The sequence below is a fragment of the Falco cherrug genome, chromosome 11 (genome assembly GCF_023634085.1).
Source record: "Falco cherrug isolate bFalChe1 chromosome 11, bFalChe1.pri, whole genome shotgun sequence".
Taxonomy (NCBI): Eukaryota; Metazoa; Chordata; class Aves; order Falconiformes; family Falconidae; genus Falco; species Falco cherrug.
Window position 1 is genome coordinate 21,615,822 of NC_073707.1, and position 26,066 is coordinate 21,641,887.

Here is a 26,066-nt window from a genome sequence, read left to right on the forward strand (position 1 = left end):
CTTCTGCCCTTGGACGACAACTCACTATCTTTATTTTGGGAAAAAGCAGAAGTCTTGCAGTTAAATAACTTTCCTATTTTAACAATTAAAAAAAAAAAAAAAGTCATAACATACTTCTCCTAATTGGAAACACACAGAAAATAGGATATGGCCGTATTAGTTAAAGGTCAATGCACATTTACCCACCTCTTTTGAAACTGACAGTATTCTCGTGACAGCCATAAAAGCTGCTTTGAATTTTAGTTCCCTAGAAAGTAAATATAAGGAATCCCAATGCCATAACCACAAGTGCCACAACTCTTAACACTGATGTCATATGCAGCTTAATGTGTGCTGCAGAAGTCAGGATGTTAAAGCTTCACAATCATCTCATCTATGGTATACAGGAAGAAAACAGTTATCATTCCCCAGCCCATGGCCCCAGGCATGTACCACAACGCCTTCATTCGATGCAGCATTAACAGCAGGACGCGTTTTATTCCCAAGTATTTAGCATGGGGCACTGTGGGACTGGTGGGACCATTTACAGGGTCTGTTGCAGCCAAGTATCTCATGCTACTGTACGTTTTATTTTGGTTTCCAACTGTTCCTTCCAATTCCAACTACCAAACAAATGTTCCGTCTTTTTTTTTTTTAGGAACCAATTTATATTCACTTGTGACAATTTGTTTCCGTATCAATTAGCCAGGGCAAAGGGATTCCCTTTCAGACCCTTTTCTGGTACGTTAGACGTAAGGGGACAGTATAATTAACAGATGTCAAGCACAGTCTCCTTGACGCATTGATTTCTTCCTGCTTAGGAAACACTTGGGAAGAACATGATCACCCCCGGCTGTCAGGGGTCCTCATGAAATCCATAGGCCTAGATTTACAGAAACTGCTCATCATTTTGGATGCTGAGAAGGGGGAACGCGGAGCCTGGTTTTGTAAAGCAGAGGGAATCTCTTACTAACTGTAACCCCAGAACATACTTCAAAGGGAGCTCAGAGCAACGCAGGAGTTGGACAGCCGAAAGACTTCCAGAGCAAGAGGCAAGTAGGAAAAACCCTTTCGGTCCCAAGCTGCACCGCGGGAGATGTGAACACTCGCCCTGACCTCACAGCATCTGCATCTCTGAGGCACCCAGACCAGGGATCACTGCGGCCAAGCCAACCGGCTCCCCACTGTCACACCATATGACAGTCGTCAGCACCTTTTTACTGCAATTTGGATTTCACCAAGCCATCTATATATAAAGTTGAACTTCCAGGAACAACATTTTATGCTATACACCTCGAGTCTTTTCTTTTAAGGCTTAATTTTTTCATCTCTTGCATAAAGTCCTCAAAAAAACCCCACCTCAAGATACTTATTTTCATCACCCTCTAGTTCTGCCCAGGTGTACACAGCTAACAAACCACGCAAGACCAGTATCTTTGCAAAGCTTATTAAAATATCCTCATTCTGCAAATACTAAACCTCCCAACACACACCACACAAATGAAAAGCACAGAAAGAAGACAGTCCGCAAGCAGTGTGGCAATCTTGCTGAATATTATGCTTAGCTTTGCACAAGCAATAGAGCATTTTTCACTGTGCACAAAGGCTCAAACCAAAAAATGGCTGTCCAGAGCTGCTCACTCCTACCCACCCATCCCACAAGGCACAGGAGACCAATCCTAGTTTTAAAGAAAAATCGTCCTCCTCCAATTTGCTGAGTCTCTCTGGAGAGATAATGGCACTTTGGCCAGGCAGCACGTTTTAACAGGAGGTGACAGAGGAAGAAAGGAGCTGCCAGTGCCATGCAGCCAGCGTGCCACAGACCTGGTATTTCAAACCAACATAAATGGCAAATCATTACATCTCTCTCTTAAGAAGCCTGAAACACACCTCTTCAGTGTCTACCTTAAATATATTGCCCTGTGTAGGCATCTAGACAATCCAGCAATCTCACCTATGACACAGAGAGATGTATGGTGGAGAGGAGAAGGATGTAAAGACTGGTCCGAAACAATACCATAGGCATGTGGTCCTGCACCACCACCCACCACGGTACACTTCTACTAGCAGCTCAGCTTCTGCAGCCTGCAACTGCTGAATGGCTTTTCCACTGCAAACCTTTCTGCGATGATAATATACTACAGCAGGAAAATCACTAGAGGAGGACACCCAGTAGCTTCCAGCCAGAACACAACACGCCCTCAGCAAGACCTTTGATTTTCACAGGCACACACTGAAGTTGTTCTTCACAACAAAGAGCAGCCTGTCTGTTGCATAACTAACCTTAGGCTGCGTTAGATAAGTCGTGCCTTCTCACAGATCAACTGACCTTAAATAATGTCCCCAGTGTATTCAGAGCCAATAGGTTTCTCTTTTAGAGCTCAACTGACAGGTCTTCTCCTTCCAGCTATTTCTTCAGAAAGGCACACAAAGAAGGTTTCAAGAGAAATCCCATGATTACTGTTCCAAGAGCAGCTTTCCAGGCCAAAAATGAAGCACAAGATCTTAGCTCCAGAGTCGCATCTCCCTTTGATGGCTTCTTCAGCACTCTACTGCAACAGAGTAAGCAAGAGCCTTTTGCAGGACGGGATGGGGACTGGAGCAGATGATAACTGGAAGACGCAGTGTACCTCGGGAAAGATTGCTGCAGTTCTGCTACTGAGTCAAGCCAGAAGGAAAACAGCCAGCCATGCCCATAAAGCACTGCTTTGTATTCTGGATAAGGCAAAACAAAGGTCTGGTGATGAGGAGCTCCCACATGACATGCAAGGGTCAGTAGCAAAGGCAAATTCCACCATGGCATTTCCGTTCTGTTGCCCAACGCATTACTAAGAGTGGATACAGCAGGATCTTTCATTGCTTATCCAAAAAAATGCCATTTAACGTAGCTCAGCAGCATCCCCCCACTGCCACGTTCCACTCCAGAGGTAGGATAGCAACCCTTGCACAGAGCTGAAGCCACAGGGTGCTGTGCAATGAGCAGATGAGCTCTTCTTACACCGTTTCTCCAACCCCCATCCTGGGTGTGAGGTGATGCAGGAGCTCTGCAGTGCCTGAGAGGTAGAAATGCTCAGGAAGAGAAAGACACGGTGTGAAAGCAAGCAAGTCTCTGCACCACTCCTTGCAGGTCATTTTGTTGTCCATGCAGATGTCTGTGCATTCCCCACTGGTGGGAGCAACGTTTCAGAAGTGAAATACTCTGCAAAGCAGGGCTCTATCCCTTCGGGGGTGCAAGAACCAAAGCAACATCCCAGTAAACCCACAGCAGAGGCACTAAAAGCCTGGATATTTTCTGACACCAGCTTAGCTGTCATACAGGCTCCGCTTAAGCACTGATTTTCCTGCTTAAAAATCAGGGCCAACAGGGCTTCCTTTCATGCTACATGTTGCTCCACTCATCCAGCTGCTGCTTGGTGAGAGTTCTGATACAAAGGCAGATATAACACACACATCTAGCAACTCCCTGACCTCTTCTGATTGAGCACATTAGGGCAGGAGCCCTGCCTCACCTCTTGCAACTGACCAAACCGAGCTTCACTGATAAGGCTCTACCCTGCAAAAGCTCCACGTTATTTCATGTACAAGCCATGCTGCTGTCACTGCAGGAACCCAGACTCGCAAGGGTTGTCCATGCCGCAGGAGGTATGCAGCCACTGAGGAGCCTTCTGGTAAAACAAGCCTTGATCGTGAAGCAAAGGGCTTGCAGAGCCGAATTACTGGAATCTATTACTCCCATATTAGTCAGCATATATGAATACATCCTCTTGCTTCATTAAATTTTAATTGGAGTACATGTGAATAGGTCTTGCTGGTTACTTAATCAAAGGGAGTCTGAGTACAAGGTGTTCACATGAAAAGCTAGAAAGCAACATCCTTTCTAGCTTTTCTTTTGGATTTTTTTAAGCATCCATTGTTGCATTTCTTCAGGTCAGTTGACATTCGGGGCTGCTGCAAAGAACCATGAAAAGCAGCCACAAAGCACAAATAAAGCCCTTTGGAGGGAAACTGGACACAGATCGTTAACCCTGTGTTCCCCGTTATTATCCAGACGAAAAATTAAATGCAAAATCCCAGAGCAGCTGTTGCATTAGCTAGCTGACTGGTAGTGCTAAACCCAACGATTCCTTTGCTGCTGTGTGTCACGCATGTTTGGGCTGGACTGTCTGGAGTTTCATTACTTTAAGTGTCCTTAGGTACTCTGAAACCGCAGCAGATTTGAACCTATAAAAAAATCCTACTTGTAAACTTTGGGATTTCCTCAGTAATCGCCTTCTCTTGTACTGCAACACATATGCTTATTTTTTCACGCATGCTTTTCTTGAGCTTATAGAAACTCTGCACGTACATTCTTGTCTCCTTAGAACATGACAACCATCTCCAGAACTTCTTCCAGAACTAAAACCATGAGCTGTATGACCAGATTCTCAAAGTCCATAAATTCCACATAGCACAGCTTGAATTGACCCACAGCACTTTACACCAGCTGCAAATCTACCAGTAAAGAAACTCCAGCCTGCAAGAGCCACAGCCGGGGACTGGAGCTCTGTGCCTGACTCCGTAAGAAACAAAAACCTGCGATGTTGTTCTGCACAGCACTGTTTGCTAAGTGAATCAACTGGGGGGGGGGGGGGGGGGGGGGGGAGGGGGGAAAGAAAGAAAAAAGAAAAAGAAACTGCAGCAATTTAAAACCACAACAAAGAATTTACTGGACTGCTCCTGCACACTTGCTCAGAAATGTATATATTCTGTACAGTGATATGTTCTGACAGCCTGAGACTCTGACACGCTTTCTATGGCAATGTCCTAATATTAGAAAAATTTGGTCATAAGCTAAAAATGTTACAGAAATAGCATAGGATCATAAGTTACCAGCTGAGTCAGAACTCTTATCTGCTACTTGACTTTTTTACTATTTTACACTTTAAAAAAAAATAATCAAGCACATCACAGTGGTTTCTTTTAAACAGTTTGCTTCTGCCATCACTATGAAGAAGAATGAGCCTTTGTAGGGGGGGAGGAAGTCACTCAAAACAGGACAAACCAATCTGCAAGGAACCGAAGGACACAGAACCCCTCATACACCACAGCCATGTACGTAGCAAGCCCTTCACTAACAACACAGCCCCTCTGCACACAAAATGCGGCAGGCAGGAGGCTGCCTCTGGCTCACGCATGGATGGGGAGTCCTCTGTCAGAAGCCCAGAATCACAGAATGGCGGGGTTGGAACGGACCTCCGAAGATCACCTAGTCGAACTCCCTGTTAAAGCAAGTTGCACCAAGGATGATGATGGGAATGTACCTGGTAGCACAGTGGCACAAATCCCAGGAATCTTAGGTGTGCAATGCAGTCTTCAGCATAAAAGCATTTTATTTGTACTCTGTACTTGTAAATCATTGGTAAATAATTAACAGACAGCATAAGCATGTAACAGAATTGAGTCACAGGTGTTAGCAAAGGAAAACTGCTATAAATGGCTATGTCACAGTAATAAGCCGCCTGTTCACCTGTTGGGTGCTGTAGAAATTAATTAAACGATTTAGTGTTCATAAATTAACCCCTGACACCCAGAACCTTACTAGAAAGCACAGCTGTATTCCTTCTCTGTCATTTATGACCATAACTTTTCCTCCTTTCACGGCTTGGGCAGCCTTCAAGGGAAGAAACCATGAGTTGCCCCAGGCTGCTGCTTGCTGGGGAGAGCCCCGGGGCCACACACAGGCCATTCATCCATCCAGCAGAGGGAAGGGGACGCGAGAGCGAGCAGCCTTGCCCCAGCACCCCGCTGGGAGCTGCCGGACTTGCTGGCTGCAGCAGCAGGAAAGGATTTCCCAAGTATGAACACACAAACATAGCAAAGGAGAATTCCACCTTGTTCCGCATTTCCTCTTCAATTTCTCCCTCCTTTCTGCTGCTCCTCACGTCCTACAGGTGGTTTCTGCAAACATAGCCCAGGAGATACTTTTTTTTCCTACGTGTAGCAAGAAGGCAGAGGAGCAGAAATCCTCCTGCCAGGCACCACATTGCAAAGAACCCAGCTCTGCAATCAGAGCTCTCCATGCTCCTTCAAACACTGGAGACATCCAACATCACAACATTTCAGCCACAAACACGCAGCTGCTTGAAGGCAACAGGCAGAAGCCTGCTAAAACAACGAGGAAAGGGGAAAGGATGAGTTGTCAGAGAAAAGCAGATGACTAAAAAGTTATTCAATCCAAAGCAGCACACCAAGGAAAGTAAATTGTCAGTGTCTTGCAATTGTTTGCTGTGTGTCCCTCAGAAAACACACAGATCCTGGTTTGTCTGCACCTCTGCCTGGAAACAAAACCCAAAAAAGGCCCTTTTCTGACAACGACTTTAAAATGTTTAAGCTCATTTCAACATGTTTGTTTTGGGTTCGAATACAGTAATATAAAAGCAATGGATTCTTCATTTTTTCTTGATTTTTTTTTTTTTCAAAGTACAGCTCCCATAAGCTTAAAAGTAAATGGGAGTGTTTTGCTTCCTGGGGTATGTAACTGGAACATTTTTCTAGCACCTAATAAAACATTGTTTGCTTGATACTAACCATTAAAATATGTGTTTCAAGTCATGTAATGTTCCCTGTGAAATCTGCCTTTTTGCTCCATGAAAAAAAGGGCACCGAAAGGAATCCTGCAGCCATAAGGATCTCACTTATTTCATGGAAGTATCATTTTAAAAGCCTCACAACATGATCAAAGCACTGTTGAGAACAGATGTTCCAGGCTTTACAAATTCCAGCATAAGTATTTTTATGACATTTATCACTGCTAAATTCTTTCAGCCCATTTTTTTCCCTGCAAGAAGCATGCGGGCACTTTTCTCCTCAAGGAGGATGTGTCCATGCATGGCCCTGGCTCCAGCCACCGACCTTCTCCCATCATCCCTCCCTGTCCATCATGAAGGAGAGCCATGTGGTTTCCCCAGCAGCTATGGTGGCGGCCGGCCTCAAGCAGCACCAGCCCTGCAGAGCTGGGCATGGTGTTCCCCGCTTCACAAGGGGAATCAGACGTAGGACCCGTGTCACTGCAGTGCCCTGGCTGTCGGCTGACCATTCATACAGACCCTATCCCAGAAACCTGATTGCTCCACTATCTTGACACCAGAATACAGCCTCCAAAGCCCTCCATAAGGTTCCTTCTTGTTGACCAAGGCATGCACCATCACCATCCCTCAAGAACAGGCCAGACCACCAATGCCATGGCAAGCCCTGAGCAACCTCACCGAAGCTTGAAGCTAACCCTGGCTTTGAGCCAGGGGCTAACAGAAGACACCTGCCAAGTCCTTTCTACCTGAACCGTTGGAGGACTATAGTTCTCCACGTCAGAGATCATAGGTAGGAGCCACTTGGAAATACCCTCAAACACATCAACAACCCAAGAAAGCACCTTCCCTGGTCCCCCAGCTCCTCCTGTGGATGTGAGAACCCTCTGCCTGTGTACAGGCTCTAGAAGGGTGCTTCCCTGGCTGCAGCAGAGAACTGTCACTGCTAGCTAGCTACAAGGCTAGATGCAAGCAGGAGATGCTCAGGTAGCGAACACATCGGATGCTACTAAAGCAAGACAAGCAGAGCCAGAAGGAGCGATCACAGGGACCTGCAGGACTGTGCAGGAACCTGCTGGTTCTTGGGAGAGCAGCAACAAGTCCCCGTGAGGTGACGACAGAGGCAGGGAGCCCGTATTTCAACTGCAATTTAAATCACAGCCAAATTTCCACTGAGTGCAAAGCTCCCAGGAGTTTTAGCTCTGCAGTTGGTTTGTGTATTCCTCTTCCCAGGAGCATCACCAAGCTCTCTGGTTGACAGAAAGTCTAAACACTGTGCAGTACTAGGCAGTTTCATGAGAGTGAGCTGTGTACCAATGCAAGACTCGTGACTACCCAAGAATCTGAAACACACAATTTATCTCTGAAGAACACCCTGGGGTTTTTTTACCCACACACCCCACCACTGCCCTCCCCCAAAAAAGAAGGATCTGAAACAACCAGCTCTTTTCAAATTTCACATATTCGCAGAAGAGGGTGTTTGTGAAGAGGACCCCACAAGCACATCACTTCTCTATTATCTGCCCAGTTTAGTTTCACCTGTTTCCATGTACTCCCTTCCCAATTCCTACAACCTGCTTGCACATCCTGTTTCACTATGAACACAAGCTTCTGCCCCAGGGCAGTGCTGCCTTCACTTCTCCTCACGGGGTGAGCTTAGATGACAGTCAAAATGGGAGCAAAAACCCAAATCAAAACAGGTTTACCTCTCTGGCTTGTCCAGACTGTAAGCCTGACCAAGGCATTGCCAGGGCTGTGGCAGCTCTTGACCATGGGCATTGGGTACCACCAAAATGGCAAGGAATGACAGGTCCACTGGGAGTCATCTGTCAAGAAGATGGGAGAGTGACCTCTGAAAAAGCAGCACCAGGCAGAGGAGGTCTCCCAGAACACGGAAGGACGAAGAAAACATAAGAGGAGAGAGACCCCAAGTTCCAGTGATGGGGAGAATAGGGATGCTGGAGGGGAGGAACAACAAGGACACCTGAGGATAACAATCTGAAGAACTCAAGCAGAAGCTGTAGGGTGTTGGAGGAGCAAACTCAAACAGAGCAGGGGTCTGAAAAAAAGCTTTCACCAGCAAAGGGATCACAAGCAATCACAGCAACAGTGTTCCTCTCTCCAAACGCTTGTGCTTTTCCTGATGGACCTCTTAGTCTGAGGACTTCTTGTGTTGTTTAAAACTCATTTACCTCTTCCTTTATGAGGTACAACTTTGTATTTTAAATGCACACAGAAAATCTGCCCTCAAAATACCTTTTGCTGAAAAGTAAAATACACACATGAAATCTTGCCATGCTGGCAAAAGGGGACCTTCTGTGTGTACATGCAAACATGCACGTATGTGCCCAAACAGGTGCATGTGCACAAACACGCATACATACACATCTATGCTACAGCTCTTCTGGAAGAGGACTGCTCCCCTAAGTGTCCTCAAAGGGAAAACAGAAACAGGGGGAGCATGCAGCACCGTCACACAGCCACGCCACGCTCCTCCGCTCCAACCTCAGAGACAACCAGCACCAACACCAAAGTCCCATCTTCCTACGGGTCCCATCTGGCCCCTCCCCCCATCTGCAGGCCCACTGTCCCTGCAGCACACAGCTGAGTCATCTCCTGGGCTGCAGCCACTGCTGGGGCACCAGGCTGGGCCACCCCGGCCCTTGACCTGCTCTGATGACAGTGCCGTCGGTTACGGAGGGGGAGGATGGTGCCTTCAGAGCCTGGGGTGCAACAAGGGAATTTTAGAAGAGCACTCAAGATGGCATCAAGATTTATTGAAATGGTTCTACTGAGTCATTACCATCACAACCCTGCTCCAGACCTGAGTTTGTTTCATTATCTTGTCTTCCCACTCCAAGTGACTTTCCTGAGTAATTTTAAGAAACAGAAGGCGGCTGTGACCAGTTTTCAGGCCTTCTGATTTAGTCATTAAAAAAGAAAAAAAATCCTACAACATTTCCTTCTTGTTTTTCTAAATAAAAAATAATGTATAGCCCTAACTTGATAATAAACATGCTCAAAAGCTGTCCTTAAGTAAAAGCTTTTGATAACAAATTGCCTGTGCTAACTGCTATTTTACTGTTGAATTTTTTATTGTTGCTTAAGCACTGCAATTATGCTAATAAGCCAGAGAGGATGGTACACTAAAGCATTGAATGTGACAGATATAATACTCAATAAAATGTTAATCTTACCTGAAAATTGGAATCAAACAGCCTTATTAGTATTTATGGATATGGCATCTCCAACATGTTTCTTAAGAGGAATATATATATGCAATAGATATTTCCAAATATACCCTGCTATTTCTCATGCCTCCATATGATTTAATTCAAGGTGGCTATTACCCCTGCTGCTAATTGCCAGTCCCTTTTAGAATAAGAAAAAAGAATGTTGGTGCCTGGGCCATGCAAAACTCCCTCATATTGGAGGGCTTTTCCCCTTGGTACCTTCCAGGTTGGCAGCTATCCATGGGGACGGGGACACTTCTCCCCAGCTCACAGCAGGGCCACCGGGCTTGTTAGGGTGCAGCAGCACACAACAAAGGCACTTCTCTGCCACCTTCAGTCACCTGGTTTTCCCATATCTTTGCTTGTATGTGCAAGGCAGGTAAATCCAGCAAAGGGTTAAGTCATTTACAGGCACTGGAGAAATGGCTTTTGGATTTTAAGATGGGAGTAAATGCTAATTTATTTATTTTATTTTGAAAGTTCTCAGACAATGCTGACAATGAACCAGACCCATCTGTTTTGCTGCAAATTACAGCATTGCAGAGTTGGACCCAGAGCCACTGGGCTGTCACAGGGGATCTGTCACTGAGGTGCCGCGTGACTTTCCACAAGTCACATTGCATTTTGCACTGTTATTTCACCACCCAGTCCCAGACTGCTTTCTCAATTGATGGCATAATTTTTTCAGGGAATGAGCTGCCTTTCACTACATGTAGCTTTTTGGGTGGTTTTTTTTTGCCAAACCTATGGGTCTCAGATGCAACCTTGGCGCTCTACTGCCATGCACTTTCCTATGGGTAAAGCAAGTAAGTTGTCTTTAACACCTTCACCTTCTCATCTATGAAAGGAGGAAAAAATAGCCTCTGAAGAGCCACATGCTTCTGACAAACTATATTTACATCCATGACCAGGCTCTATACAGAGACCATTTCTATACAACGAACAGGTGTGATTTTCCAGTGCTGCAGGTTAATGCTTAAATAGCAGCTGCTGGCTCCCAGCTTCACTCCTCATGCTGCTCTCACCCACAGAAGTCAATTCTGCTGACACAACAGCAGAAACATCGATAATCAGCATTATACTCTCTGACAGGCAAGCAAGATTCTTGCCACTAGACGCTGCAAGCCTCCTCGGTGGCAAGCATTAGGTGGGAGACATCTAGGAACTGTTTTGATGAACAGTCACATTGGGAAAACCCAACCAGCTGCCCACCAAAATCTGAGATTCCCAAAGTACTTAAAGATCACAACGAGCAACCCACAGGGCACTGCTCACCGGGATGTGTTAGGACTTTCTTAAGCAACACTTGCAATGCATGGTGGCTTGCACTCAGAGCGTAATGATGGAAACAGGTCTGCTTTGCAGGACACAGAGGTTAGAGCAGCTCTACAAAACCTCATTTGCAGGTGCAAGCAAGGAGTGCAGCATGGGGGGGGGGGGGGGAATTTTCAGTTGCAACACCAAAGAGAACTACTAGTTGACTGAGATCACACCTCAGAGCTGGGAGATGCACCCAGGGCTCCCTGCCCCAAGTCATCCCAGCACAAGGTACCAGACACCAAATCCTCAGGCGCAGCCAGCAAGTTCACCAGGCACACAGCTGCAGGGTGCTGCAGGACTCTAAGGCAATCGCCCCCATAAAGGTGGCAGAACTCATCTCTGCCATGTTAAGTGAGTTTTGTCATTATTTTCAACCCTGCAGGGAAATCTAAATTGAACTTTAACACATTGTTTTCTCTTGCTAAGCAGCAACGCTTGAATGTTAACCCCGGTCCTGACAGGCACATTTATGGAGTATTCTTTGCAAGTAATCTTACCCTGACCAGTCCAAAAGGTCAGAATCATAAAAAAAACCAACAACAACAACAATAAAAAGGCTGGAAAACCATCACTGCATTGGCACAACCCCTCACCTTATTAACTGTCCTTGCAACAAGGTGAACTGCAAGGTCTTGAATTTATTTGATTGATTGAGATCAAAAGATCAGGGGGCACACAGTAAATTGTATCTTTCCATGAATGCATTTTGCTTTCAAGATTTGAGCAGATAGTTGCAGGAATTGAAAAGCTCAAGAGGAAAAAGGAAAAAAAAAAAAAAAGAAAACCACAAAAAACATGTACAAAGGTGACTTCAGAAAGGCACCCCCTTTATTTGTCTCTTGACACCATCTGCATTTCTTAGAGCTATTTGAAAGTTTCTTCCACATTCCCAGACCCCTGGGACACACCAGCTTATCTCTGCTAAGCAGAAGGTGATAACAAACAGTAAGACACTCATATAACTCCAGGGGAGACATCAGTATTTGCTGACATTAAGGATGAAAGGTAAATATTAGAGAAACCAAATAAATCCCAAACAAAGTCCAACAGGAGGTTGAAGAATTTCCCACCAAATTTCAGGTGTCCTATGAGAAAGGACAGGTATCTCACTGTCCTTAATCGGACCAAGGAAGATGAAGCACCTGAGCCCCTCATGATGATGGCTCAGAGGCTGCCCGAGCCCAGGCTAGGTTTGTCAACTGCAGCTCCCAGGGGAACAAGGTAAAAGCAAGGGAACTAAATAAGCAGCCATCTTCAGGACATAATTTTGAGACTCAGATGGTGAGCCAGCATCTTTAAACACAGCCTGCTGTGTTTGCTGTCAAGACAGGACAAAGAAACATAATGGAGAACAGGAACAGAAGAACAAGAAAAGAAAAATGAAACTCCTCTCCGTTTCATCAGCCCCTGGAAAGAGAGAGGAAAAGTAATCATTTGGTTCCTCTCGCTGTGTTTCACATGATATTTGTATTTTGCTCAGTATACCTGTAGCATTGTGCTCTCACACCACAATAAAGCAGATGAGATTACCTATCTGTGTGTAAGAGTAAAGCCCTTACATGGATCACAGAAGAGACCTAAACTCCCAGGAACTTGCTACAAAGGAACCAGAATTGATACAACCTCCTGTTTTTATCACAAGTTTACATTACATGCCAACAACAGAGGATTAAACTCCCATTCCATAAGCTTACACTTCCCTCCAGAAGAACATCACCATTCCGGTAGCAAAGACACAGAGCACCAGAGTTAATTGATGTTGTATCAGCTCATCATCAGACCCAGCAGCTCCTTTTGCACAGATACACTGAGCTTTGCCTTTTATCTTACCAGTTTTAAATAAGGTTGTTAAGATTTTCACATACTCCCTGTTCCAACCATCAACAGGTTAGGAGGACTCTCCAAAAGTCATCTAGTCCATTTCTTCACCACATGGAAGGACTGGTTCTCCTAAAAGCAGGTCTCCTAAAGCTTTTTCCAACTTGTTCTTAAACCTTTCCAATGACTGAAACTGCCTAAGCTCCTCAGGCGACCTGCTCCATCGCTCAGCTATTAGTGCAGGAGATCATTTACTAATGTCTCATCTAAATTTCTCTTGCTGCAACTTAAGCTCATAATTTGTCCTATTTACAGTCGGCAGATTTACAGTTTATTCCCTCTCTTCATGACAAGTTCACTATTTCCAAAAATTTACAAGCTGAGGCACCAGTGTGGCTTGCCCTCTTTGCCATTCTGCTTCTGCTCAAAGCACATTCTTAATCTTGTGTCTCTGCACGTGAATTTCTTTTCTTACCCCGAGAGAACAGGCACCTAGGATATCACAAGGCTGTTTCAAGAGAAGACGCTCAAATCCAAAGGCTGATGCATTCAGGCACACCCAGTTATAAAGTACTCTGAAACAAGAAAAAGAAAAGATTTGCCTTTAGGATGGTAGGCAGAGGATCCAGTAGTGAGGAAAACCCAACAACTCTGACGTGCACTTTCTTCCACTCCATTATTTAACATTCAAACAGATCTTCAAAAGCAACATCGATGACTGTAGATACATCCTGCACCATTACTCAAACTTGGCCACATTTTCTCTGACAACCACCGTAGGGGTTTGATAAATCTGTGTTCTAGAAAACAAAGTGCTCACTGACTTTGCAGAAAGTTCTGCCAAGTTATAAGCAATACCCAGCACACATCAAAATCAGATGGCTCCGACTCCAAAGCTTTACTCACTGTGACAGAGGACAGATCTTAATGTTGCCACCCGTGACTTTATTTACAGAGTCACTGAAACCATCAGAGGCAAGACTTCCAGTCTACTCTGAGATCTGAGTGTGTATAATTATGGGATAGACCCAGAGGAAAAGTAGTCAGGTCTGGTGAAAGGTTGAGTAACTTTTGTGTTCACAACATAGTCCTTACCTCCTGATCTTCAGGACATTCTATCTAGCAAAAAGAAATCTTTCTCCTGAACCCAAGGGTTTGGTGACAATGAGGAAAGAACAAAGTAAAAATTTGCATGAGCAGTGTTTGGAAACACAGGGAAGAGCTCTGAATAACAAAACCATCCTAAATTTCATGAGCAGGAAGAAGCAACAAGGGAGAGCAGCAATAATACATTTGCCATCCTACTTCTGGAGGCACTCAGAAAAACAGAGCTAGACGGTAGCAGATAATTTGGCACAAGAGCATCTTTCACAAGTGGATCACCTTTTGCACCCCATCTTGTCTAAATTCCTGTCTTCCCTTAGCAGGGGCTGCTGCTAGCCCCAAAGGATCAAGTGGGTTTGTATCAAAGATGCCTTTTCCAAGGACAGAAGCCAAGAAACACTCAATTTGCCACCTGCTGTGAAGACAAGATGCCAGTTGCAATTAAGGATGTGCCAATGCAACAACTCAGTGTCTTCTCTCTTGCATGCACCTCCATCTGACTATACCTTTCACTACTGCACTTTGTCAATCTCCAAGTTTCCACTTGGGTTGTTTTGGTTTTTTTCCTTTGCAGCCCTTCTCAGCTGCTTTTGCTTTCCTTGATCATTTCCACTCTTACCAATGCCAACGCTTACAGCCAGCCCAACTGCTGTCAGCACAGGAAGGTGACGTGCTCCTATTTAGCACAGATTTGGTAACAGAATTGCTGTTTCCAAGGCTAAAGAGGAATACCTGCACCAATAACGTCCCTACAGCAGCACACAGTAGCTGAGGAGACTGAGCAATAAATGCCTGTTACTGAAGATTAAGAACTCAAAGTAATCTCACAATGTATGATGGCCAACTAGTAAGAGTTTAAATGCATGCTCATCTTTAAGGGTGAAAGTAGCTCCAAGGACTTCAGCAAGATTATCTACAGCATCAGACATGTTACCTCCCAAAATACCAGTGAGATAAGGATGTTTAGCAAGGGATAGAGATATGAGGAGTGCTTCCACCAAGAAAATGCACCCGTTTCTACAGCTGAATTATGACAGCTGTTGAAAACCATGGAGTAGCATTGAATGGCAGCCCAGGACAGGGAGCCAAAATGACTACCACATGCAATTGAAACTGCCAAGGGATTAAGTTAGGTCAAATGTAATTACACAAACTGGAACCTGGCCAGGGTACTGACTGGTTTAAGAAAATTAAAAGAGGTGTTCAGAAGTTTCAGAGATTGAGTCCTCCTCCTGTTAATTATTTGGTGAGTCAGTCACTGATGTCTCAGTACTCTGGGAGGCTGTCTGAAAAAGGGGAAAAAATGAGGCATAAACTTGAAAGGCATTAGAAGCGATTAGCAAAAGGCTTTGTTCTCCATGGCAATCCTTGCTGCACTAGTGCGTGAAAGCCTTTCATGTTCATGCTGAAAAGTGGCCTTAGTTCCTTTGATGCTTCTGGGAGGAAGCGTTTAAATTTACAAATATCCCGCTGTCAAAAGTTACAGACAACAGTCGAGGAACTTCTGCGTATCCCAGCCAGATCGTACGTAACTCTAAATCCAGCTCTCAGGCAGGCAGTGCTCCTGCTGAAGGGAGGAATGCAAACGACGACACATGGAAGCTCACTGAGACCTGGAGCAATGTCAACTCTACTTGCTAGTGGTGTATGAAAGCCAGGAGATGGGGAAAAGGAGGTTGCAACCATGTGGGACGGTGGCCTCCCCACCTTCATTCAGTTTTCAGAACATGGAGAGCATGAAGGCAGGCAATGGTAAGGAGACCAGAAAGGATGCTTTGCGGTCTGGCAGCTAAGCATCGCTTTGAAAGATTAGATCCCATTTATGCCTCTGCCATAAACCACCCGAACGATAAGAGGGAAGTCATATATATCAAAATTTTCCCAGGTATTTATTGCTGTGCCTTTTCTGGCTAACTAAAGACACAGAAAGACCACATCCAGAAGAGACAAGAACTAGCAGTCACGGATTGCGATTCTCTGTTCAGTCTCTAATTGCAACTTGTACTATAACCATGTAGAGAGCTGCAAAACATGAAGTGTTCTGAAAAAAACAGGCCTTGTAAGTCTCAGTTTTGGCACCTGAAAGTAGTAGATGCCTCTGCTACCTCTGCATCTGAAAATCATCAGTAGAGATACACTCATTACTGTCTTTGAAGCAGTTGGATGCGACAGTAAAAGCAGTACATAATTGGAGATTAACCTTTTTGGGTAGCTTATTCAGTGAAATGTTCAGATGATGCACATTAAATAGACCAATTTTTTGACTAATGTGAAAAAACAGAAAGATTAAATAAATATCTTCTCAACAAGTGCCATACACCAGGCATACTGAGTGACATGGTTTCCTCTAGAAACGACAGCAGGTGAACACACAACTGAAGCCTCTGCCATATTGATTTCGTATACTTTTATTTTTTTCCTTTTCAGAAAAAAAGGAAGCCAAGGAAAAGGCAGACATTTCACAGCACAGATTGGTGCAATTTGTGCTAATGGCCTAAGCGTAGATGCAAGCAGCAGCTTGCTTCTCGTCATGTGGAACAGTCAACAGGGACAAGTTCTGGTGGGACAACTGCTACCACAGCATACCTTACCCCAGCCCAGCAACACCTCCCCCAACAGCTTCATAACAAGCAGGGCAAGAACTAAGAGCACAGGAGAAAGTCTATGCTGTCTTGCAAAATGGTGTGCAAAAACCAGGGGCAAGCAACTGTGGAAAAAGGGTGCAGGCTCTGTTGACCACATGCAAGCTGTCGCTCTTCCAAAATGTAGTCAAATGCTCTTCCAGATAGCAAACCCATAAATGCCCTAAATCCCTCATCTCTGGCACTCCTCTGACAAGGCAAGTCACTTCCTTGGAGTCCTTGGGCACCACTGAGATGGCAAGGACACAGACTTCTTTTATAAACAGGAGCAAAAGAGTACTGCAGTTCTTCCCATTCTTCCCAAACGCCTTCCAACCATCCCACTCCGAAGCATCTTTAGCTGGAAAGACCTGCAAAAAGAGGTTTTGACAGAAGCATAGACCTAGCATGGGAAACCAGAGCCAAACTGGTACAAGTCACAGAAGACTGTAAGCAGCAGTATTATAATGCTTTTTGAGTTTAAAATATTCAGCAAGGTCAACAAGGAGCATGTACTTATCCCCAGGCTTGTACATGCCCCAGGCTATATGCACCAACAGCGCTATGGCAAAGTCAGCCACCTCACCCATGCTGGGTCTCTGCAGCACAGCCACCAGCAGCTTCTGGCCCTAAGCACCCTAATTAGCAAAAGGTGGAGAAGATGCTTAACAACCACATCATTGCCTTGAACACTGCTCCTCAAGTTGGGATGAACAGCCATGCAGCACATCACCATTGCAAGCAGCACTCACCCTGCTCCTCAATGCATGCCATCACCAGAGCCACAAGCACAGGACTAATGCTATGCAGACCACAAAGAATATATTTTCCAGCATGACCACACACACCAGGCCAGCCCACACAGCAGAGGCTGTGGAGAACAGGGCAGCCTGAAGAGTTTCATGCCGAAGAGAGACCTGCTTCCGAGAACAGAAGGCGGCTGAGGTGGCTGGAGCGCGAGGGGGAAGGTCTCCCTGCGGCAGCAGCGGTGATTAACTGATACTGATAATGGCCTCTAGTGCCTGAAACAAAGCACAGGGAAACGGCATGGAAAGCACTAATGCCAAGCAGCAATATAGACAGTCCAGGCTGTTGCTCAAATAAGAAATTTTTCTCGCCTAGGTTACTTGTTTTTTAAAAAAAAACCAAACTTTCTGCATGCAGGGACATCCTGTTTGCTGTATTAAATTAAAGGGATGATTCAAGAGGGAACAGCTTTCGGCAGGCAGGGGGGGGGAAATCAATTTCAGGTTGCTACGGACAACTGGGCTGTCTCCTGTAAAAGTAAATCGGATTCAGCTCTACAAACCTGAAAGCTAAACATTCCCTGAAATACAACACACACACGCACTCTAAAAAATACATACAATGAAATACAGGCTTGTATCTCCCAGGTTTTTTTGCTGAACTAAGGACGTGCTCAAACCTGCTAATTACTGCAAAACACAGGACTAGAATTTCGGCTCAGCAGCAGCTTTCTGACTGCCAGTTCAAGGCTGACGGCTGCCTTACAGGGGAAAGATACTTAATGGCAAGGGTGGTATTTGGCAAAACAAACCAGAGCAGCGCCCAGATTCACCTCGCTCTGGGCTTGCAGTGGGAACTAACACAATGTTCTGCTGATCCAGGACTGCTGCAGAGCTCAGCTAGCAAGGGCCAGAGAAAGCTCAGCCCAGGGCTTTGAAGCATGTCCTAGCTGATACTGGATGGAGGCAGTTTAACCCATCCGTGGTCGTTGACCAGCCTGAACAGAAACAACATTCTCCACCTGAGCAGCTGACCTGTGGTCACAGCAGTGGAATAGGAACCCCACATGGAGGGACCACTGGGGACAAGACGGTGGTTGTGGTCAGGCAGCTGCCCTCGCCCTATACCTTGCACTGGAATTATTTCAAAGCAGTTTTAGGCATCGCCCCCACTCCCTGCAGCAAGCAGAGACATGGGGGCACAGGATGCGATGTTCTCCTCCAGCACACCCTCCATCAGCAGCCCAGAGCAGCTCCCCCAGTCTTCACAGCCCCCTGAGCAAGGGCTGGGAGCAATGGCAGCCTTGGGAGCCTCACCACCCCTCTATGTTGGGCATGTTAATCCCTGCGGTCCTCAGGAGCCCGGAGGAACTGGGAGCTTGGGAGAGGCATTTAAGGAAGCAGAGGCACAGTTTGGCAAAGATCTGAAGCCACCAGCCAGGAGCTCCATCAAGGTTCTTGTGGGTTGGAAGAATACAAAATCAAGGGGCAGGGGGGAGCTGATGCCCCATGAAATAAGGGAATCAGGCAAGGTATGACTGTGCTCCACATGCGCAAGGACCCGCTGCGCCATAGCCTCCTGCGCGATGCGGGGCTGGAGCCACACAGCTAGTTATGTTGCTATAGTCACACCAAGCTCAGCACCAGCCATGCAGCATCCTTCTGCATCACGGACAGACCCAGAGGACGGACACGAGGCCATTACAGCACCTCACTGGGTTAAAACGAAGGGTAAGAGCTGGATGGCAAACTCCAACCCCCAGTCAGAGAGGCTGGAGCAGAGATGAGGCATCCGCTTCTGTACCCTTCCCCAATAGCTGTTAAGCAATCAAATAAATCCATCTAGATCAATCTCCCCATCAAGACAACAGGAAACATTCCCATCGCACAAAACCCTACGTCTTAATTTTATGGACCAGTTGATGGTTTTCCAATGAAATGTACCATTAAAATATAAGATTTTATTAGCAAAATCAATGATGTGCGCAAAGACAGTCCCTCATGGCTTTTTAAAAAAAAATCTATGAATAATTATAAAACTGATAGCAATAGAGAACATTGTGCAATTATTACAGCTGTTTTACAGGATTCTCTTAATAATGACAGCCCCTACTTCTGGTAAGACACCTTAAGGCAGTACCAGGAAAAAAAAAAAAAGAAAAAAAGAAAGCAACAGAGGCACAGCATTTCCCTGCACTTAGAGCATGCAAACACGCTGCCTGCTTTGTGTTTATTGAATTACCTTTCTTTTTACCCCCAGCAAGAAAGTAACTTTCTGGAAACAAAACCCCACAACATTTACAGAAATATTTACCAATCACCTGTCTCTTTCTCCTTTCCCACTAGTTCCAGCATTTTGTTGCATTAGAAAAGCAACTGGAGGAGATTTACTCCCATTGAAACCTAGAAGAAATGGAAGCAAGACACAGAGGCTGTGACCTTTCAGCACCCACAAAACTCATGATGGTCCTTAACCATGCACACAGGTCAGGTATCTGCAGCATCCAAAAACCCTCTGCAAGCAATATACTCACTGGGGGGCCACAAGCAGAGTCCTGACACCCGTTTCTCCCACCAGGCTCAGTGGTTTCCCATCATGAGCAGCCACAATGCCCAACCCACAGCTAGGGCTTTGTGTTTCATCCAGCACCAGCTGTGGAGCTGGGGTGGCTGGTGCAGTTGGATCTCCCCACCTTCAGAAGGGAGGCAGATGCACAGAGGAGCCCATCTGCAAGTCCAGCACCCTAAGCACTCACTGTGCTCACCTCTAACGGAATGCTATGAGCATGCCCAATCCGCCCAGCTTGCCAGTCTCCTATTCTCAACTGGTAGCCATTTTCCATATCAATACCATCATAAAGAGCTCAGATAGTCAAAACATCGAGGCACCCCAAATCCAACTGCCAAGCCAACTGCCCAGCTTCTCAGGGAGCTCTGGCTAACATGTACGGGACATTGTTAAGTCCCATTTATTGTAAAGCCCTCAAGAATAGACCTATGTGAAGTGTTGCCAAAAAAACCCACCTGCCAGTTCTACCCAAAATGTTTTGCCAAGCAGCCATAGCTATCTATTCACAAAAGCCTAAGGTCCACTCAGAGGACAAAAATAAAGTCTACTCCACCTGGCTTTAAACAACCTCCGGATGCATGTGGGGATAGATGAGGAAAAAGTAACAAGAATACTCAACAGATGTTTTCATTAGCATAGATTTGCCATTCATTTCCCTTTCTTCTACCATCAAACTCCTCTATTATCCTCGCTGGATAATTTACAATGCTTGTTGCAAAGTACAATCGCTAAGAACAGAGACAGCACGCACTTGATAATGTAGAAGTTCAAAGAGCTGCGCCACGCATGACCTGCAAGCAGATTGTTGCTATTTCCTTGCATGTGTAAAAGGGCTTTGCCTTCATGCAATGCTGGAACCTGTCATCATGAAACACCCTCCTATTACAACATGGCCCAGAGGAGCTACTATTTTGGGTCCTAATAATGCGCTTGGTTTTACAGGAAAGCAAGAAGGCAAGTAGCACAGAACAACTCAGCTGTCAAGTAAAGAAACAGATGGGATCCTCACACAGCTACACAGATTGCCTTAGTCAAGTGCTGTCACAGCCCATCCTCGAGACGCGAAAGCATGGTGCAGGAGCTAGATGAAAGGAGCTTGTGAAATTAAGTAGCATCATCACCTCCACAAGGCCTGTGAAGAGACAAGAGAACTGCTTTCCAGGCACTCTGATCCCAAGGCAATAAAACATGACTCAAAGTTGTTAAGCTGTTTTTTCCCCTACTAAAAAAGCCTTTTGGCTGAATGACAATTGCCCAGCTCTCCCACCTCTCTGGCCTCACGAAACACTGAGAGCATCCACAGAAAGATGCAGCAGGAAGCACCGGTCACATCTGTGATCTGGGAACGGCTCTCCCTTCAGAAGCACGCGCAAACAAGGCTGGCTGGAGGCATCCCTGAGCACAGCCCCAGGTGCTGGCAGGCAGGCTGGCCACCCGTGCGCAGGCAGCACTGTGATTCACTCCACTGTGGCTTCCAGTCCACAATTTGGCTTTCAAGCAGTCTAGGAACCCACAACACCTGCCATGGTGGCTCAGCTCCCATGTCGTTGAAGAAGGCACCTTTGCACACCGTGAGCCAGTGGCAAACCACGAGAGGTGATGGACTGGACTGGCCTGACCTTCCTCATCCAAACTCTTGATAATATGCTACACCCCAGCTAACAAATCAGTGCTTCAGAAACCCAAGCCCACTTGGTGATATCAAGGCCCATACCTAATAAACACAGGGCCTGTGCTTTGTACCTACAGTATGAGCTTGGATTAGAGCAGCCCTGAGCGCAGCCAGCCATTCATGCCCATAGTTATTCAAGCAACGAAGGCTGCACGCAGAGGGAAGGCTGAGGCCAGATTATGAATGAAGCACCAGGATCGATTCCCTCCACCTCCCACTAACTGGAAGATGCTATTCAAGGAAAATATAATTTAAAGGCAGAGGCTAATGATGAATCAGATTGATTTTTCGGACAAGAAAGTAGATGTAATTGCTGTCTACCTGCTTGCAGCTTGCCAAGTCATAGCGCATTTCAGGACAACGAGATCTCTCCCCTTCCTCATCTCAGCTCCTTTCCCTCCTGTCCCCCACCAAAGCAAGAAAATAAAAGAAATTCCTTTATACAAGACAATTAAGTGTTCCCTCTCCCTGCTAAGCAGTACAGAGCCTTAATTAATGGATGCGCAGAGGGTCCACTTTCTGTGTAAAAGCAAATTCCGAGCTTGCAGCTGGGAGGAATGCATCGTATGTCTGGTATTCATGCTGCGCCCTCTTTTCCTCTTCCTTTTTTTGGCCGTATAAGGAGCTAAGCACAGCAGGCTGGGCTGGAGAGTGCAGTGCTGCGTGCTCAGCACCGTTAGACTTCCAACTTTGTTTGTCTTTACTGGAAATCCAATCAATCCATCTAGGAAAAAGGCTAGTGCACACACCACAGAGTGTCAGGCTCAGAAATCATGCTCCTGAGACACAGGATAAAAAGCAAGCTGAACTAGACCAACCCAGCAAGTGCAGAGATGCATTCACATGTATGGATGCACAGGCAAGAATTTTCTTAATTGCATCGGAAGGAAGCAGGGTGCTAACTTAAAAACTCAGGACTATTGCAGCTACAGCCCCAAAGGGTTGTTTCTCAGGTTAGCAGCACTCAAGTCGTACCTGAACAGGAAAGAAAAGGCAACCTGGCCTTCAGTGCGTGTACCTGGGGCTGGGACGATTACATAGCCTTGTCCACAGAGAAATACATCCTCTCTAACACACACAGGTTATAAACAAGAGTGTGGGACCATGCTTTAGAGATGCAAATCGCTGGGAATTTTTCCTGAAGTCCAGATCTCTAAGTTCAAGTCTATTGCAGCAATTTCAGCAGCAGACAGGGATTTCCATATCCCCAGTACAATTACGATATTACATTCTAAAAAAAACAAAACCTTTTTTGCCATTGCTTCTTCTGTAAACAACAGACAATCCCAGTGGGCACCCAGGACTTTGCAGGAGCAAAAAGAAGGAAAGACATACTCCTCTGCCAAAGGCAGGAAATCCTGGATCACAGATACCAAGGAAAAAACTGCATCAACTCACCTTTCTCAGCCCTGTTTGGTATCAGAAGAGCAGCTCTCATGTCATCCCACAGGACTGTGGTGATGAAAACGACAGGGATGGGGAGACAAACGTGGGATCGATCACCATGGAAGCATGACAAACAACCTTGGGAAAGAAGGAAGCCCACAGACACACTGCCAGTGTCCAGAGTGTCTCCAGTTCAGTCCTGGTTTTCCTCCCATAGAGGAGACCTGAAAAGATCTGCACAACCATCTATGCTGTTCCTTACCCTCAGCTACTTCAGAGCAATGTGCTTCTGCCTGCTTTCCTCAGCCAGGCGTCAGGGTCCCAGGCGAGGCTACAATAGAGCTGGCCAGGAAGAAGATGGGGAACCTTAAAGACATCAGCAACTGGGCCCACTTCCCCAGGGGTGTTGCCTTCGACCCAGGCTGGTTTTTGATGCCTTGAAGGATGACGCACGTTCATGGTCTTCTGCCCCAGATACCATCTCATTCCAGTGTCCAAAACATAAAGATTGACTTAATCCTGAGGCAGAAGGTCTAATATTGCTCCCAATTTTATTTTGTTCTTTCACCAGTAGTTGTTAGCACTGAAATAAGTCTTCACACACACAGAAGCATCCAGTCTGCCTTTGGATCTTAGATCACTGGCCTCAAGGGCCTCCTCTAGTAACAAGCCCCATGCTCCGCGGAAATTGCATGTTGGGCGACAGAGTTGTTTGGTGGTGGGTTTTTTTGTATCAGCTTCAAGGTTCTCATCTTTCAGCTTTGACTGACCATTGTACATGTCTGTGTATTGGGACAAGAAGAACAGACAGATCAAAGCTGCCTCTCTGCTTACAGACATCTATCTGTGCTTCAAAGAGGATGATCCCAATGCTTTCAGTCTGTCCCTCTGCAAACACATTTAGGGGGCAGGACACTGCCTGGGCAGAAGCAGGACGTTCACCAGCTAGCTTCCCTCTACGGAGGCTGACGTGTGCTGCCCTGACGGACGACAACACCAACCATCAGAACGTCTGACACTTGGCCCCAGGACAACAGCAGCTGGCAGCAGCTCATGAGCAACCCGAACCCACCCAACCACTCTGTCTTGTCCTCCCACCACTGCCAAGCACCTTGAGCTCCATCCCGTCTCCAGCAGCAGCACCTTCGGGTTGTGGTTCCCCATTGCCACCCTCTCCTTGGAGGCCCAGTCCCACCTCCTGCAGCTGCCTGCTCCCAGCCCTCCACCTGCACAAAGTTGGATGCCTTGGGGAACAGGGAGGACAGTGGCCAGAAACCTCTTCATGACATCCAAAGACAGTCTTCAACGTTCACCTGTTATATTCAGACAGCCAGGGACGCCTTGAAGCACCCAGTGAATTGACTTGAAGACACACAGCTGAAACTCAGCTTGGGAAGGGGAAGATTTCTAGCCTCATTAATAGCAGCCTGAAATTAAAAGCAGAGCTTGTATTACAGCTGCAATTCCAGCTACCCTGCTGCTTGTGTTAACAGTGTGGCTTTATTATGGTCAGGGATTAAAAACAGCTCCAACAATTAAAGGAGGGAAAAAAGAAAAAAAGAAAAAACCAACAAAAATCAGTAAAATAAAAAAATTCCTGTGGGCTGGAATGATTAGCAAAAAAAAGTTGTGTGCCATGAGGAGCAAGAGTGAATGCTTCCTTCCCCGCTGCCAACTGGCCCACACATGCCTCCCACCAAGTGTATTTGTCCCCCACCCGCAGGAAGCCACCCAGTGCCCTATGGCTCAGCACCAGCCACTGTCAGTCCCCTGCGAGATGTCACCTCCAGCCCCAGAGTAGGTCCTCTGCAACCATCCTGCTCCAAGTAGACTGCTTGGAAACCTTCCTTCCTCCTGCTGCCTAAATGTTACGGCACTGGGGGGTGGGGGGGTGGAAGAAAAGAAAAAAAGTCTTGCAATGAATGACTAATATGCCTGGAACTTCTCAGGAGGTACCGGTCCTCACCAAGCAGCCAGACGAGGTGGAGGGATGAGAGGTGGGGAGGACCCACGTGGCTGCTCACACAAGCAGAGCAGACGCGTGCCCACGTTTCTGGGAGGTGAGCTGGTTGCCCAATGGTTCCTGGAAAGGCAGGTGCCCTGTGTGCCCCGACTGCTGCCCGCAGCAGCCCCACCGCCAGCCGGGTGAGGAGCCCGTGGGAAGCCTCAGTTTGCCACGTCTCAGTACAACAGTTGTTGCCTTTGAGGGCTTGGTCAATAATACTAGGGTTCAAACCGACTTTCTCTTCTATATAAGAATTAAAAGCGATAAGTTAATGAGAAAGAAGAAAACTGTCTCCCTTCTCCCCTTTTCCCCGCTTCCTGATACAGAACATGTTCCTCTTTCTTTTCAAGCACCAGCAGCTCACCAAGAGGGCCAAATCTATGCAGCCAAACTATCGACTTGGCACAGGTTTGGCCACCAGGTGGGCTGCAAGCCTAGCCCTTCCCAAGGGGAGAGACCCCCGGACCTCCACAGGAACAGCTACAGGGACCAGGGGCTATGTAGGGACCTCAAAAGCCCTGGGAAGCAGCTTGCAAAACTCCTGTGTCAGCAGAAAGGAAAATAAATTAAAAACAAAGAATCACCTCCATGCATGCACGTGAGTGAACAAACAGAATGGGAGCAGGCAAAACAGACATTCAGAGCTGTTTTCTCTAGGTCTCCAAGGATAAGTGATTCTTCACACCCCAAAATCCTGAGGAGGGGTAGCCCCCAGCCCAGGGAGGGGGGCCATGAGGAGCCACCTGCCCTGATGCCTGTGCAGGACCCCCCACCAGGACTCACTGCTCCCCTCCGGGTTTGGGCAGCACAGGGGCAGGGTGTCCACATTCAGCAAGGAAGGGATGATGTTTCACTCTGCGTTTTTACCATCACTGCCATGAAAATCGCCATGATTTTAAACTTGGCACCTTTCATATCCATCAAGATGGGATAAAAACTAAAGGTGACATTTCCAGGGAAATCACCTATATTCACTGCAAAGCTACTGAGGACCACAAGTCCCTTAAGGGCCAAAAATATCACACACAAGGTTTACACTCTCTTTTTCTC

General features: G+C 46.4%; 1 protein-coding gene across 9 annotated transcripts in view; it reads right to left on the minus strand.

Moving 5' to 3' along the window:
• LPP (LIM domain containing preferred translocation partner in lipoma) overlaps positions 1-26,066 on the minus strand; it is a 356,437-nt gene that overhangs the window by 268,999 nt on the left and 61,372 nt on the right. For 6 of the 9 annotated variants that reach the window (XM_055723235.1, XM_055723232.1, XM_055723234.1 and 3 more), the window contains one exon: positions 13,389-13,488. The exons of the other annotated variants lie outside the window; for them this stretch is intronic. The gene's annotated coding sequence lies outside the window, so the exon portion shown is untranslated. The remainder of the gene's footprint in view (positions 1-13,388; positions 13,489-26,066) is intronic. 9 annotated transcript variants of the gene reach the window in all.